General features: G+C 37.5%; 1 protein-coding gene across 2 annotated transcripts in view; it reads right to left on the reverse strand.

The window, feature by feature from the left end:
- ADGRB3 (adhesion G protein-coupled receptor B3) overlaps nt 1-13,805 on the reverse strand; it is an 800,758-nt gene that overhangs the window by 417,402 nt on the left and 369,551 nt on the right. The window lies entirely within an intron of this gene.

Raw genomic sequence — 13,805 nt, forward strand, 5'->3', positions numbered from 1 at the left:
TCTGCAGTGTCAGTTGTTACCTTTTTCATTTCTAATTCTATTGATTTGAGTTTTCTCTCTTTTTTTCTTGTTGAGTCTGGCTAATGGCTTATCAATTTTGTTTATCTTCTCAAAGAACCAGCTTTTAGTTGCACTGATCTTTGGAATTGTTTCCTTCATTTATTTTTCATTTATTTCTGATCTGATCTTTATGATTTCTTTCCTTCTGCTAACGTGGGTTTTTTTTGTGTTGTTCTTCTTTCTCTAATTGCTTTAGGTGTAAGGTTAGGTTGTTCATTTGAGATTTTTCTTGTTTCTTGAGATAGGATTGTATGGCTATAAACTTCCCTCTTAGAACTGTTTTTGCTGCATCTCATAGGTTTTGCTGCAAACTCATAGGTTTTGGGTCATTGTGTTTTCATTTTCATTTATTTATAGGTATTTTTTATTTCCTCTTTGATTTCTTCAGTGAACTCTTTGTTATTTAGTAGTATATTGTTTAGCCTCCATGTGTTTGTACTTTTCACAGTATTTTTCCTGTAATTGATATCTAGTCTCATAACGTTGTGGTTGGAAAAGATACTTGATAGAATTTCAATTTTTTTAAACTTACCAAGGCTTGATTTGTGACCCAAGATATGATCTCTCCTGGAGAATGTTCCATGAGCACTTGAGAAGAAAGTGTATTCTGCCACTTTTGGGTGGAATGTTCTATAAATATCAATTAAATGTATCTGGTCTATTGTGTCATTTAAAGTTTGTGTTTCCTTATTTATTTTCTGTTTTGATGATCTGTCCATTGGTGTAATTGGGCTGTTAAAGTCCCCTACTATTATTGTGTTACTGCCCTTTAGTTCTTCTAGTTCCTTGTTAAATGTTTCTTGTATTTTCTCCATTCTATTTCCAAGATTTTGGATCATGTTTACTATCATTACTCTGAATCGTTTTTCAGGTAGACTGCCTATTTCCTCTTCATTTATTTGGTCTAGTGGGTTTTTACCTTGCTCCTTCATCTGCTGTATATTTTTCTGTCTTCTCATTTTGTTTAACTTACTGTGTTTGGGGTCTCCATTTTGCAGGCTGCTGGTTCGTAGTTTCCATTGTTTTTGTTGTCTGCCCCCAGTGGGTAAGGTTGGTTCAGTGGCTTGTGTAGGCTTCCTGATGGAGGGGACTCGTGCCTGTGTTCTGGTGGATGAGGCTGGATCTTGTCTTATTGTGGGCAGTGTCGTGTCTGGCAGTGTATTTTGTGGTGTCTGTGAACTCAGTATGATTTTAGGCAGCCTCTCTGCTAATGGGTGAGGTTGTGTTCCTGTCTTTCTAGTTGTTTGGTATAGGGCGTCCAGCACTGGAGCTTGTTAGCCATTGCTGGGAGAGCTTTTGCCGATTGATATTATGTGGGGTCGGGAGGTCTCTGGTTGTCCAGTGTCCTGAACTCAGCTCTCCCACTCAGAGGCTCAGGTCTGACACCAGGCCAGAGCAACAAGACCCTGTCAGTGACATGGCCAGGTACGTGGGGATTTTCTTGCCTTTTGAGAAGTCTGAGGTCTTCTGCCAGGCTTCAGTAGGTGTTCTGTAGGAGTTATTCCACATGTACATGTATTTTTGATGTATTTGTGGGGAGGAAGGTGATCTCCACATCTTATTCCTCCATCATCTTGAAGGTCCCCCTGCAATCGTAGATTCCATTGATGATGCCAACCTCTGCAAGAGCTAGTGGTGCAGAGGCATTTTTTTCAGAGGGTTTGCAGGTTTTTTTTTTTTTTTCCTTTTCCTTTGTGCTTCATTTAGCTTCACTTGTTCACAGGGTGCTTCATGCAGAGGCCTTGCACCCTGCACTTCAGATCAGAGTGCCTAGTGAGAAATGGCTGTGCCAACACCTCAGCTTGGCCAGTGGTAATAATTTTAATCCAATCTATTTATTCACTATTGCTTTTCAACTATTGCTTCTTACATTCTCTTCTTCTTTCTGAGCATAGTTTCCTTTCTTTTAACCTTTTAGGAGTTGTTTTAGTAAGGTTCTGTGAATGGTAACTCCTTCAATCTTTGACTTACTTTTTTTAAAGTTATTCTCACTTTCAGTTGATCTTTTTCATGGGAGTGTTTATTTTTCCTTTTGCATTTTCATAATATGACTTAGTGCCTCTATTGTTGCAAAGTAGACAGCTGATATTCTATAAATTACCAGTCTTTTCTCTGTGGTAGCTTTAGTGTTTTTCTTTGTGTTTTTAGTACAATGAGGATTAAGTTTATGTGGATTTTCATGTATTTATTCATGATTCTTTTTAATCTGAATATATTATCTGTCTTCACTCTGGAAAATTCTTAAGCACTAACTCACAGAATGTTGCTTCTCCTGAAATCTCTATGTAGTCTCTTTCTGGAATACATTTCCATTATATTATATACATTTCTATTAACTGTATACTAAATTTTCATTTTTTACTCCATTTTCTAAGTTCTCTTTTATGATTTTCATTTCTTTATCTATTCTGGCTTCTGAGTGATCTTTTTCCAAACCTAACTTCTGACCACTAATTCTTTCTTCAATTGTGTCTAATTGTCTCTTTATTCTGTTCATTAATTTCAATGACAATATTTTCCACTTATAGAAGTTCTAGTTCATCTTTTTCACAGTCTTTCATTTCTGAACTGTGCTTTCTGTTCTTTCTTTTATTGATCAAATTATTTTAAACAAATGTGTTATAATTTCTTTCATATGTTCTAATATTTCTAATTCTTGCATTGCTAATTTTCTTGATTCTTGCATTTGATAATTCTTCTTCATGATATTTGTAATTATTGTCAACTCATATTCATTAAGGTGTGTTTATCCTTTGGGACCGCATGCTGTTGTTTTGTAAGAGTTCTTAAAGACTAGCTTTGAGTGTGTTTCTCTGAGGGTGAGGGTCTCAGGCAGTTCAATGATACTGGATCATTTTATGTTAATTTCCATGTTAATTCCTTCTGTTTATGGTTCAGCTAAGAGTTTCAGTTTCTGAAAGGTCATTTCTTTGCTCTTCCTCCCAAAACCTTGTATAAATTTAAATTTCTTAGACATATCCTAGACCTACAGAGTTTTTCTTGCCCATGAAGCCAGAGCAATCAAGATAGTGCCAGCTTGTTGCAGGGGGCTAGGTATAGTATCATGACTTGTGTGGAAAAGTGCTCTTGTCAGCAAACCCAAGACAGCTTTAGAATCTCAGCCTCCAGTACCTAGGACTCACATACAATCTGAAACTCTCCCAGGATGCTGAAGCATCAGCTTTCCCCTATCACTCTGGCTTTCACTTTTTCCCCCTCATTTCTGATATCTAAGTATTTCTCTGTCTTTCTTTTGAGCTCAGCTATAACATACTATTTGAAAATATATTCTTGCTGTAGTTTATGCAGAACCTCAGTATGATCTGTGAAGTACTAGCTTGGTCCATCCCACTGTTCCTCTCCTGCTGCAGTTCCCTAATACCAAGCAGAATGAACTACTCACCATTTCCCAAAGAAAGCCCATGGATCCTGCTCTTACTCCCTGACTTATGCACTTCTATAACTTTAAATGCTTGCCCCAGAACCTTTTGTTAAATTGTTTTCTTTTCTCCTTCCTGAATTCTTTTCAGATAACTGCAATCATTATACGATCTCTACTTTCAAACCTCATATAAGAAATCTTGCTCTATCTTATATTATTATAGTGTTTGTGTTCTTATCTTATCCATTCTATTAGACTATAAACTCCTAAAGGGCCTGTAGTTTCTTTTTTCAATTTGTTTATCCTGTAATTTCCAGCACATTGTCTGACACACAGAGGTATCTTCTCAAAGTGCTTGTTAAATTAAACTGAAACCACAGAAGAATTTTCTTTTTCCTTCTGTAACTATAATCCTCAAAAGTCAACAAGGTAAAAACATAGCTGTCCACAATTATTCAAAACAAAGAAGTATGTAATAATTAGAGAACATTTACATTTTCTGACAGAACTGCCTTTTAAATGATATCCAATTAATATAAATTGGCAAATGATTTCAGAAATTTTAAATTTCTACAGTTATAGTTACAGAATTTCTACCTTTTAAAAAATAATGATAATTATAACAAAATATAGCATTTATTAAACGCCTATTTTATGGCAAGTATGGGACTAGGTTTTACATGAATTATCTCATCTGAGTTTTAAAATGACCATTGGAGGTGCCATAATTATCCAAATTTAACAGATGAAGATGTAGAGACACAGTGTGGTGACATGAGTTCCCCAGGATTGCCTAGCTCCTAAATTGTACCAGGATTTGAGCTCAGGCAGTTGGATTCCAGGGTCCATGCTCTTAACACCACACACTTAACTAGGTTTTATACAGTACTGTTGTTAGAAACTATCAAAATGTTTAAATATTTAGAAGTCATCCTCAACCATGTTTGTTTTAAAGAGATATTAAATATTTTTCATATGTAGAAAGAATATAAAAATCAAGAGGCTTGAAGAGCAACTTTCCAGGCTGTTGAGGTGCTGTTAATTATTTGAGTAGTGGTCAGTATTTTTGAATGCAATGCAGAAATGTTCCTAAAGCCATTTACCAATATCTATAAAAGATTTTGTAGGTAGTTTTATTCAAGTGGAGAGAAAAGCCCCCATGGATACATGAAGGTTTCTGTTTCCCTTGGGCTTTATCTTTTAAATTCTCTTATTTTAGTCACTGAAGTAGTTCAGAAAGATTTATAATTTTAATATTTCCTGTAAAATTATAATTGTCAGTGATTATATCTGCTCACTTTGCTGTACTCTGTGAACATTTTTTCTCCAAAGGACAAGCTTTAAAAGTTTCTGTGTCATTCACATTTAATACAGTTGACAAGATCAACAGTGAAAGGCAAAAAAAAAAAAAGTCTAAAAATAGTTGCTTTTTATACTTCTGGATTAAACCTCCTTGCTCTTTATATAGAGAGATGTGGTTAGGGTCATGGTTTAAAGAGTAGGTGTGTTTCTGAAATAACCTTATTTTTTTTCACTTTATGCCTCCCACTGCCAGCCACAGTTGTCTCTATTGTGAAACCTAAAAAATGGTTTATCGTAGTCACTCTGTGCAAATGACACACTTTAAACATCATATATTCATATATTATTTTCAGCTTCAACTCCTACAATCCATCTGTAAGGTATATTAAAGACTCTCACAGCTCTAAGTGGCTTCAATTAAAAGATAATTATACAAGAAACTTCTTTTCATAAGGCAATGATCTAAATATACATCTTTTGCTTCAGTTAATAACTATCATTTTCTAAGGCAAAAGTCACTCACTAAATGATGGTTTTAAATTATTTACAGGTTTATCTGGTGTTTCCAGGAAAGACAGAGATCATTCTGTATGAAAAAGAAAGTATAACTTTTGTTCTAGTACATGAATACTTCTCAATTTTCTCTATATTTGATATTAAAAGAAAACATACATTCATTTTAGGGCTAGGACTTCAAATATGAAAATACAATTCTTCTCCAGAGACAATGTGATAGGGAGAGTTAGTTAAATATTCCCCTGCATAAATTATATATTATTTCCCAGAACCCAGGATGAAAAGCATTTGGCCATAAGCGCATTGAGTATCATAATTTCTTGCCCCAGGAATTCCTGAAGTGAGAGAGAGGATGCCATGAATTTGAGGATTGCAAGGTATTGTTATGAGAATAAACTGAGTCATGAAGAAAACTGAGCCAGGTATACACTGTGCATATTTCCTTGTAAAACCTGGAAAGTTCCAAAGTAAGAATGAGAGCACAGTAAATGTACCTCCCCGCAAAAAACCTAGGAATAGCTTTAATTTCTAGTCAAAATTTAAAAGTACAATTCCCAAGCACAGGCCATAGGTAGGTGTAATTTCTTTTCTTAACACCAAACAAATCTAGAATGATTATTAATATTCTGGCTCAGGGGACAGCACTAGAGCGTATGCATGAGCTCAAAGTAGTATGGTGGTTCCAGATCGGGACCCAAACTTTCAGGCACCTGCCCAATGGGAAGCAGAGCAGTAAGTAACCCTCCTTCTCTAAGGCTTTTTCAATTCTGTTTCTGTTACTTGGTCTCCTAGTTCTAGAGATACTGTATCAGTCAGAATGGGATAGATTATGCTGTGATAACAAACAACTCCCAAATCTCAGTACCTAAAAACAAAAGATGTATTTCCCACTCACTTTACATATGCAACCCAGGTCATCAGGGAGGCTCTGCTCATGCTAGTCACTCAGGGGCTTGGGATGACAGAGGATGAAGGATTTTGCACTGGCAAGGACATTCCCAAGCCTGAAATAAGAAAGGTCACTTCCATACACAACCAATTGGCTGGAACTTCAAGGGGTGAAGAAGCATGATCCTCCCATTTGCTAGGAGAGAGAAACTAGGTATCATTTAACATACTATGCCTTTCAGTGGTATGGAGCTGGCCAGCACTCATTTAAATTCTTTGCATCCATTCAGCAAAACTTCAACCCTAGATAAACTCTACCACAGTACTTCTTAAATTGTAATGTGTATATGAATCACAAATGTAACTTTTCAAAGTGTAGGTCTGGGATAGGTCCTATATTTCTAACAAGCTCCCAGGTGCTGCTTCTACTTTTGGTCTTCAGAAAACATCTTGGATCTACCAAATGCATTCTCTGCACCTGCATCCAAGTAGCTCAAGTTTCCTGGAGACAAGTCACATCTACACTGGCTAGTTCTACTCTAAGTTCTTTATGTCACACTTTTATACCATGCAACCTTTGGCAACTCCTAAGCCACCTGCCTCAAGTTAATCTTCATCGTCTTGCCTTCTCATTTCAGAAAATGATATCACGTCAGCCGCATGTTCTTGCTCAACCTTAATAAAGGGTTCCATCATCTCTCCTCTGGATTCTACAGTGAGCTCCACAGCTTCCCATCCTGCCCTCTACAGTCTATTCCCTATAGAATGGCCCACTGACCCTCTTTCATTATATTGAATCATATCACTCCTTACTGTCAATGGCTTCCCATTCCCCTTAGAATAAAATCCAAACTCTTAGCAAAGGTCTTTAAGGCACAGAATAATTTTTTCCCTACCTAGTTCTCCAACTTCATCTCATGACACTCTCTTCTTGCTCAATACCTCTGACCACTTCCTTAAACACCTCATGGTTTTCCCACATGCTATTCTCCCCAGTAGAATGTACACTCATGTCCGGAAAAACTCATTCTCTCCACTCTTTTCATGTCTACATCTATCTCATCTTTCAGGTCACTCTTATAGTGTCATTTCCTCTTTGATATCTCATTGACTTTCTTATGTAAAATAGTCCCCAAACTTTATTCCCTATGTTGGCACTTTGTTAAGCTCCTCCAACATATCACAGTTCAGAATTATTTTGTCTCTTTTCCTGTCTACTTTATTTTGTATTTGTTGTGTGTGTCATATTCAAGTTGCATCCTTGGGTCCTTACACTGCGTTGCACCTAGTTAAAGCCCAGCAGATATTTGTAGAATAACTAATGAGTAGTTGAATGGATGGATGAATGATTAAATAATAGAGTACACTTTGCCTTATAATATTTTCCTTTGGCATTAGCCTAAACATAATTATCTGTACAAGTATATTCCATTAAATCATCCCATGATGATTTCAAGTCAGTGGATTTCAATGCCTAAAACTAATTCTAACATTTCTTCACCAAGTCACAATAATCCATAATAAGGGAGAAGCTTAAAAATCTTCTGGGATTTATAGATATAATCAGTAATATGTTGTGTATTTTTGAAAAAGAGGAAATAAAGTATAATTTTAGAAGTATTTCATTATACAGCTTTGTAATAGACTCCCTTAAAATTCCCTGGGAAACACTATCATATGTGCCTAAAGATTTTTTTTATATTTTATAATACAGCAAAAATTTATCAGTTTAGTAACGTGTAGTAATTCCTGTAAGGCCAATGTGTTTGCCACTACAACTAGAAAAAAACATATAAATTACGAAAATCATATTCTTCAAGCTCGCATAGCTTCAGCGGGCTATGGATGAGATGAACTAAGTTTCCAAAAAGAATAGATCCTTTCTGAGGTAGGCAAACAATTTCAGCCAGCTGTTTTTTTTTCCCCCTTAGGAATGTTTGCTAAATTTTGGCAAAAACTGAGGGGAAGGTGTGGCCAAGGCAGAGGACTTCTAGGGTAGAAAGAGAAACTAATGTTCTTTGGTTGCTCAGGGCTAAATGACTATAATGGAAATTGTAGGGTCCCTAAATATCTTACTGGGTTTTTCTCCATGAGACATTGGCTAGATTTTTGGAATGTGTAGGAAGCTGAAGAGTTAGGATAAACACTTGTAAAAAGCAGAGTGCAGTTTTCTCCATCCTTGTAAGTAGGCATTTAGAAACAAACGCCTAGTGAGGGAGGAGTCCAGCTTTAAGTAACCAGCTGCCTCCCACTCAAGACATTTGATGTATCTGAAGTTGCCTGGGCAGAAATCCTGGACACTCTGAAGGGCAGAGCTCAATCTTCTACAGTTTCTCAGGGCTGATAGGATGGGCACACATGAGCTCTCTATCCAAAGTGTATAAGACACACAGTGGAGAAAGGGAGACTAAGGGGATGTGGTAGTCTGACGAAAACTGCAAAACATCTTGACCCAGATGAATCCTTGGCTGCTTTAAAGTTCCTGCTCCTCGTTATGTCTGAAAAAGTGGGAATGCTTTTTGGTGGACATCAACACTGTCCCCAAATCCTACATTTGTTTTACACAATGACTGAGATTTAATTAAAAATTACTAGGGCTTCCTTGGTGGTACAGTGGTTAAGAATCTGCCTGCCAATGCAGCAGTCATGGGTTTGAGCCCTGGTCCAAGAAGATCCCACATGCCGCGGAGCAGCTAAACCCGTGCACCACAACTAATGAGCCTGTGCTCTAAAGCCCGTGAGCCACAACTACTGAGCCTGCGAGCCACAACTACTGAGCCCACGAGCCACCACTACTGCAGCCCACATGCCTAGAGCCCATGTTCCACAACAAGAGAAGTCACTTCAATGAGAAGCCTGTGCAGCGCAATGAAGAGTAGCCCCCACTCGCCGCAACTACAGAAAGCCCGCGTGCAGCAAGGAAGACCCAATGCAGCCAAAAATAAATAAATAAATTTATTTAAAATAAATTTACTGAATATGTCAGATGATGTGACTGATGAAAGAAAACAAAACAAGCCCTTCACAGATTATCCATCTTAGACTTTGCTGAAAAGAAATTTTAAATGACTGGTTAAAATGTTAAAGAAAACAGAGAAGAGAAGAACAAAATAAAATTTGCCCATTCTCTGATGGAGAATTCTAATAGAGTTGAAATGTTAAAAAAAAGAAACCAACTTAAAATAAAATGTATATTATAGACCAGGAGTTAGTGAACTACAGCCCATGGGCCAAATTCAGCCCTTTGCCTGTTTCTGTAAAAGTTTTATGGGAACACAGCCATGTTCACTAATTGTCTATAGTTCCTCTTGTGTTACAACACCAGAGTTGAGTATTTAGAACAGACACCATATGGAATATAATGTCTAAAATATTCTCTATCTTGTCCTTGAAATACATTGTAAACTTTGACATATGAATTGCTTAAAATATCAAGATTTAATTAACATCTTCCTTCCAAATTTTTTTTCAATCAGCTCCTTCAGGGTAGATAGCATTCAATAAATGTGAGCTATATGAACACTCAGTAAGCTCATCATTTTATTTAGGACCTCATGTTGAAAACTTTGGGATTGTGAAGTTGAACTCAGACGCCTAAACCTTAACATGTGGCCTTGAATAAATTAAGAGCCGTCTGTCCATTTTAAAGGAAATAATGTTTTTCAACATTTCCTTGGCATTGTTGGATTCTGCAATAATTATTTGAGCTCTGGGAGTGAGGACTCTGACAAACCTGAAACTTGGCAACAGAAATAAGAAGGCAGCCATGCACTGTGCCTTGAGTACTTAAAAGGAGGATGTCCACATTCTTTCATAAGAGGGTCAAATAAGTAGAAATACATGTATATGAATGCCAAATTAATGTTGTAATTAATAACAATAATAGTTCACATTTATTGAATGTGCACTATAGGCTAGTAACAATTCCACTTAACTGGCCTTGGGTGAACTTCCCAAATTGGTATTTTTTAAAGAACTCCCACATGGTTATTATGTTCAGCCAGGATTAAAAATCTACTGATCTAGCTTCTTCTTCCCGATTTCCCTATCACTTGCTGTGTTCTAACGTTCTACTGTTCTCTCTCTCTCCTAATAAACACTGACATCATACTGCAAAAAACTGGCAGAACAAATAACTCTTATTCTCTCAGGCTCACTTACCTTTACTTAAGTGATGAATATTCAAAAATTAAAATCATCTGCTAGTTCCCCTGGTTGGCTGGACCATAGCACTTGGTTCTTTGTGTTGCAATTGTTCATTAAAATAACAGTAAGACTTGTCCACTTTTCTGGCTCAAAATATATTTGGTGTAAACAAGACTATGGTGGCCATTGTTTTCTTCCTTTCCTCTAAATAAGCTGCAGTCATCAAATGTATTAGCCTCTTTTATGCAATGTGTTTGGCATTTGTGCAACTAGGTGGTGGCCAACAAAGTGTGATGTGTGAGAAGTTTTGTTGCAATGAAGCAAAATTCACCTGGAAGGTAGGGAATATGGGTTAATATAAAGCATGTGCTATGATGTGATTTCTTTGGTGTTATGATTGCTACTCAACTAGTGTGAAACTTACAGGATTCAGGCTACCGTAAGACACGATGAATAGTTCAAAATGAGTCACAGTGGCCAGTATGAACTTCCATGCTAGTTGTTTTGAAACATCCCCTGTAGGACTATGAGTGATTTGGAGTGATAAACTAAGAGTGTTACTTTAGACAAGAACGTTGATGGGCGATGTACTTCACTGGAACAGAGGGAGAATGAGTAAAGTCAAGACCCCTTTTCCTGGGGTAACTCTTACTCCTTAAAAAGAGACCACTAAGCTGAGTGACATGAAGACTCTTCCCTGGAGGACCCGACGCCACGCAGCTGAGAGCCGTTCCTATTGCGGGGGATGGCAACTCCCCACTCACACTTGTCCAAAGACCTGTTGCCAGACCAGAGATCACTACCTCCTTCCTGGACTTTTCCAGGAGGGGTGTGTTACTCCCTCTTCTATTTTCACAACTCTGTGTTGAGTGCTTACTGTGTGTAATAAACTGAGTGATTCACTCACTCTTTGGTGTACCTCCAATCCTGTGTCACCTGCCCTCCTGCTGGGCCCTGCAAGAAGCAGCAAGTACATTCTCCAACCCAGCCTCTCTCTGACTCTCTCTCTGTCTCCCTCTCACACACCCTAACCTTCCACCTTATCTCTCTCTATCGTTCTCTCTCTCTCTAATTAACACTCATAAAAGTAGAGGAAAACTGGAGAAACAAGTCCTTAAACCACAATTCAAGCTCCTTGACATCCCTTTCCACAAAATCAACCCTTCCATGACTAGACAGACAGATCATTGCTCCAACTTCTGTATCTATTCATCTGCTAAATGACATCTTGAAAAATAGAAACAGAGGTTATAAAGGACAGTGACCTCAAAGGACACATTTATACCAATTCTTCAAATTTCCATGTGGAGGGACTTCTCCTAGGGGAATATCTGTGACCTTGTTCTAGAACTGTCTACCTGCAGAGGGCATCCATTCTGCTAGTTCTATGTTATCTGTCACTTCGGGTGTGTGTGTGTAGGCATGTATTTGTAAGTGAATAAAAGAGAGAGGGAGAGAGAGGGAGAGAATGAGTGAGAGAGAGGACAGGGTTGGGGGGAAGAGAGAGAGAAAGGTACCCTGATCATCCAGGTGCACTAGAGACAAGGCGGTCTGTTTGTTTAATTTGGGGAGGGGTAGGACTGGCCCCCTTGGTCTACAAAATTCACCCATTTTCTCCAAATATTTTTATAAGTAAAAGAGACACTATTCTTAATGTGCCTGAACTCTGTGCCTATTTCTCAGTAGGTTCAGAAATTATTTCTACCTTGTTTTGGTACAAAATTCAAAAAATATCCCAGAATATAAAATGAAATATTAACATATGGAAAAAACACATGAAATCTCCAAGAATCCCACTACATTAAGCACTTTATTCCTCTAGCCTCACTTTTTTAAACTGTGTGCATTTGTTTGTGACTTTTTTTTTATAAACAGCAGTTGGATCATAGTGTTTAATTTTGTATCTTACAAAGTTTCCGGAGACTTCATGAATTTTATCTTACTGAAATTCTTCTGCAATGGCCAAGTAAGTTCATGAAGTAATGTCATAAATCACTCAACATTTCTAGATATTTTGGGGTTAGGAAAATTGCACGTGAGGGATAATACTTATTAATTTCATGTGGTTAAAATTCATGAACATTAAGTCTGGTACATCACCTTCTTAGAACTCTCCAACTGCCAGCATCCCCCTCCTGATAAGAAAAGTGGCAGAGTCATTCTTTACACAAGCATCTATGGAATATCTAGAATATGCTTAGCATTGTGTTGGGCACTAGAGAAATGAAGATTAAAAGAAATAGTTTCTGTCCTCAAGGAATTCAATAAATGTTCAATATGACAGATTAGTGATTTTATATATTAAACTCATTAATGACACCTTTCTGTCTATCTCAATTGGTTTATAAGTATGAGAGTTCATAGGACACACTCAACTAATGTTTGTTGATGATAAAATGTCATTTCAAACTTTGTCTTCATATATTTTATAAAATGGGCATATGAAATATTGTAATCTATGTGGGTATGTACATATATTGTAATCTATGTGGAAAACACAGATCTACTTATTTTAAATAAATATCTGCAGTAGGTGACAATTAACATTTAATGAGTTTTATGAATATAGAGTGGCAGGAAATGGAATCCCCTAAGGAAAATAGAATATTAAATTGTGAAATGACAAACTCTACTAGAGAAGAGACAGAGTCTCCAAGGTAATTTAAGAATTTGTGGGAGACAGAACTATTCTACATCATAAGCACTACCTAGTTTTGCTACTCAGGCAAAGTATGTGAAGCCACAAGAGTACAGGAATGCAAGGAGGGGGTTTTTATTTCCACCTCCAACTGACTTTTCAGAGTACACATGATGAGCTCGATATACTAGGTAACCATTCTTTAAGGCATACATTGGTCCTATACTTCCCTGAACTTGTAAAAGAGAAGACCATGGTCCCTAGGCAAGTACTAGAGGCATGTATGTATGGATGTATAAGTATGTATATATTTCTATATGTGTATATAAACAGAATTCATCAGCAAAAATACATGTGACATCTGGGACTTCCCTGGTGGCACAGTGGTTAAGAATCGCCTGCCAATGCAGGGGACATGGGTTCGAGCCCTGGTCGGGAAGATCCCACATGCCGCAGAGCAACTAAGCCCGTGCTCCACAACTACTGAGCCTGTGCTCTAGAGCCCGTGAGCCACAACTGCTGAGCCCACGTGCCACAACTAATGAAGCCCGCAGGCCCTAAAGCCTGTGCTCCACAAGAGAAGCCACCGCAAGGAGAAGCCCACACACCTCAATGAAGAGTAGCCCCCACTCACCGCCACTAGAGAAAAGCCCGCGTGCAGCAATGAAGACCCAACAACGAAGACCCAACACAGCCAAAATAAATAAATAAATAAATAAATTTATTTTAAAAAAACCTCACGTGATTAAAAAAAAAATACATGTGACATCAATCCTATCCATCCATCCATCCATCCATCCACTCAATTATCCACCTGCCTACCTACCTATCTATCCATTCATCTATATCTATCTGTATTTTTCCACATGAAGT

This window comes from Lipotes vexillifer, unplaced genomic scaffold (assembly GCF_000442215.2).
Source record: "Lipotes vexillifer unplaced genomic scaffold, Lipotes_vexillifer_v1.1 scaffold133, whole genome shotgun sequence".
Lineage (NCBI taxonomy): Eukaryota > Metazoa > Chordata > Mammalia > Artiodactyla > Lipotidae > Lipotes > Lipotes vexillifer.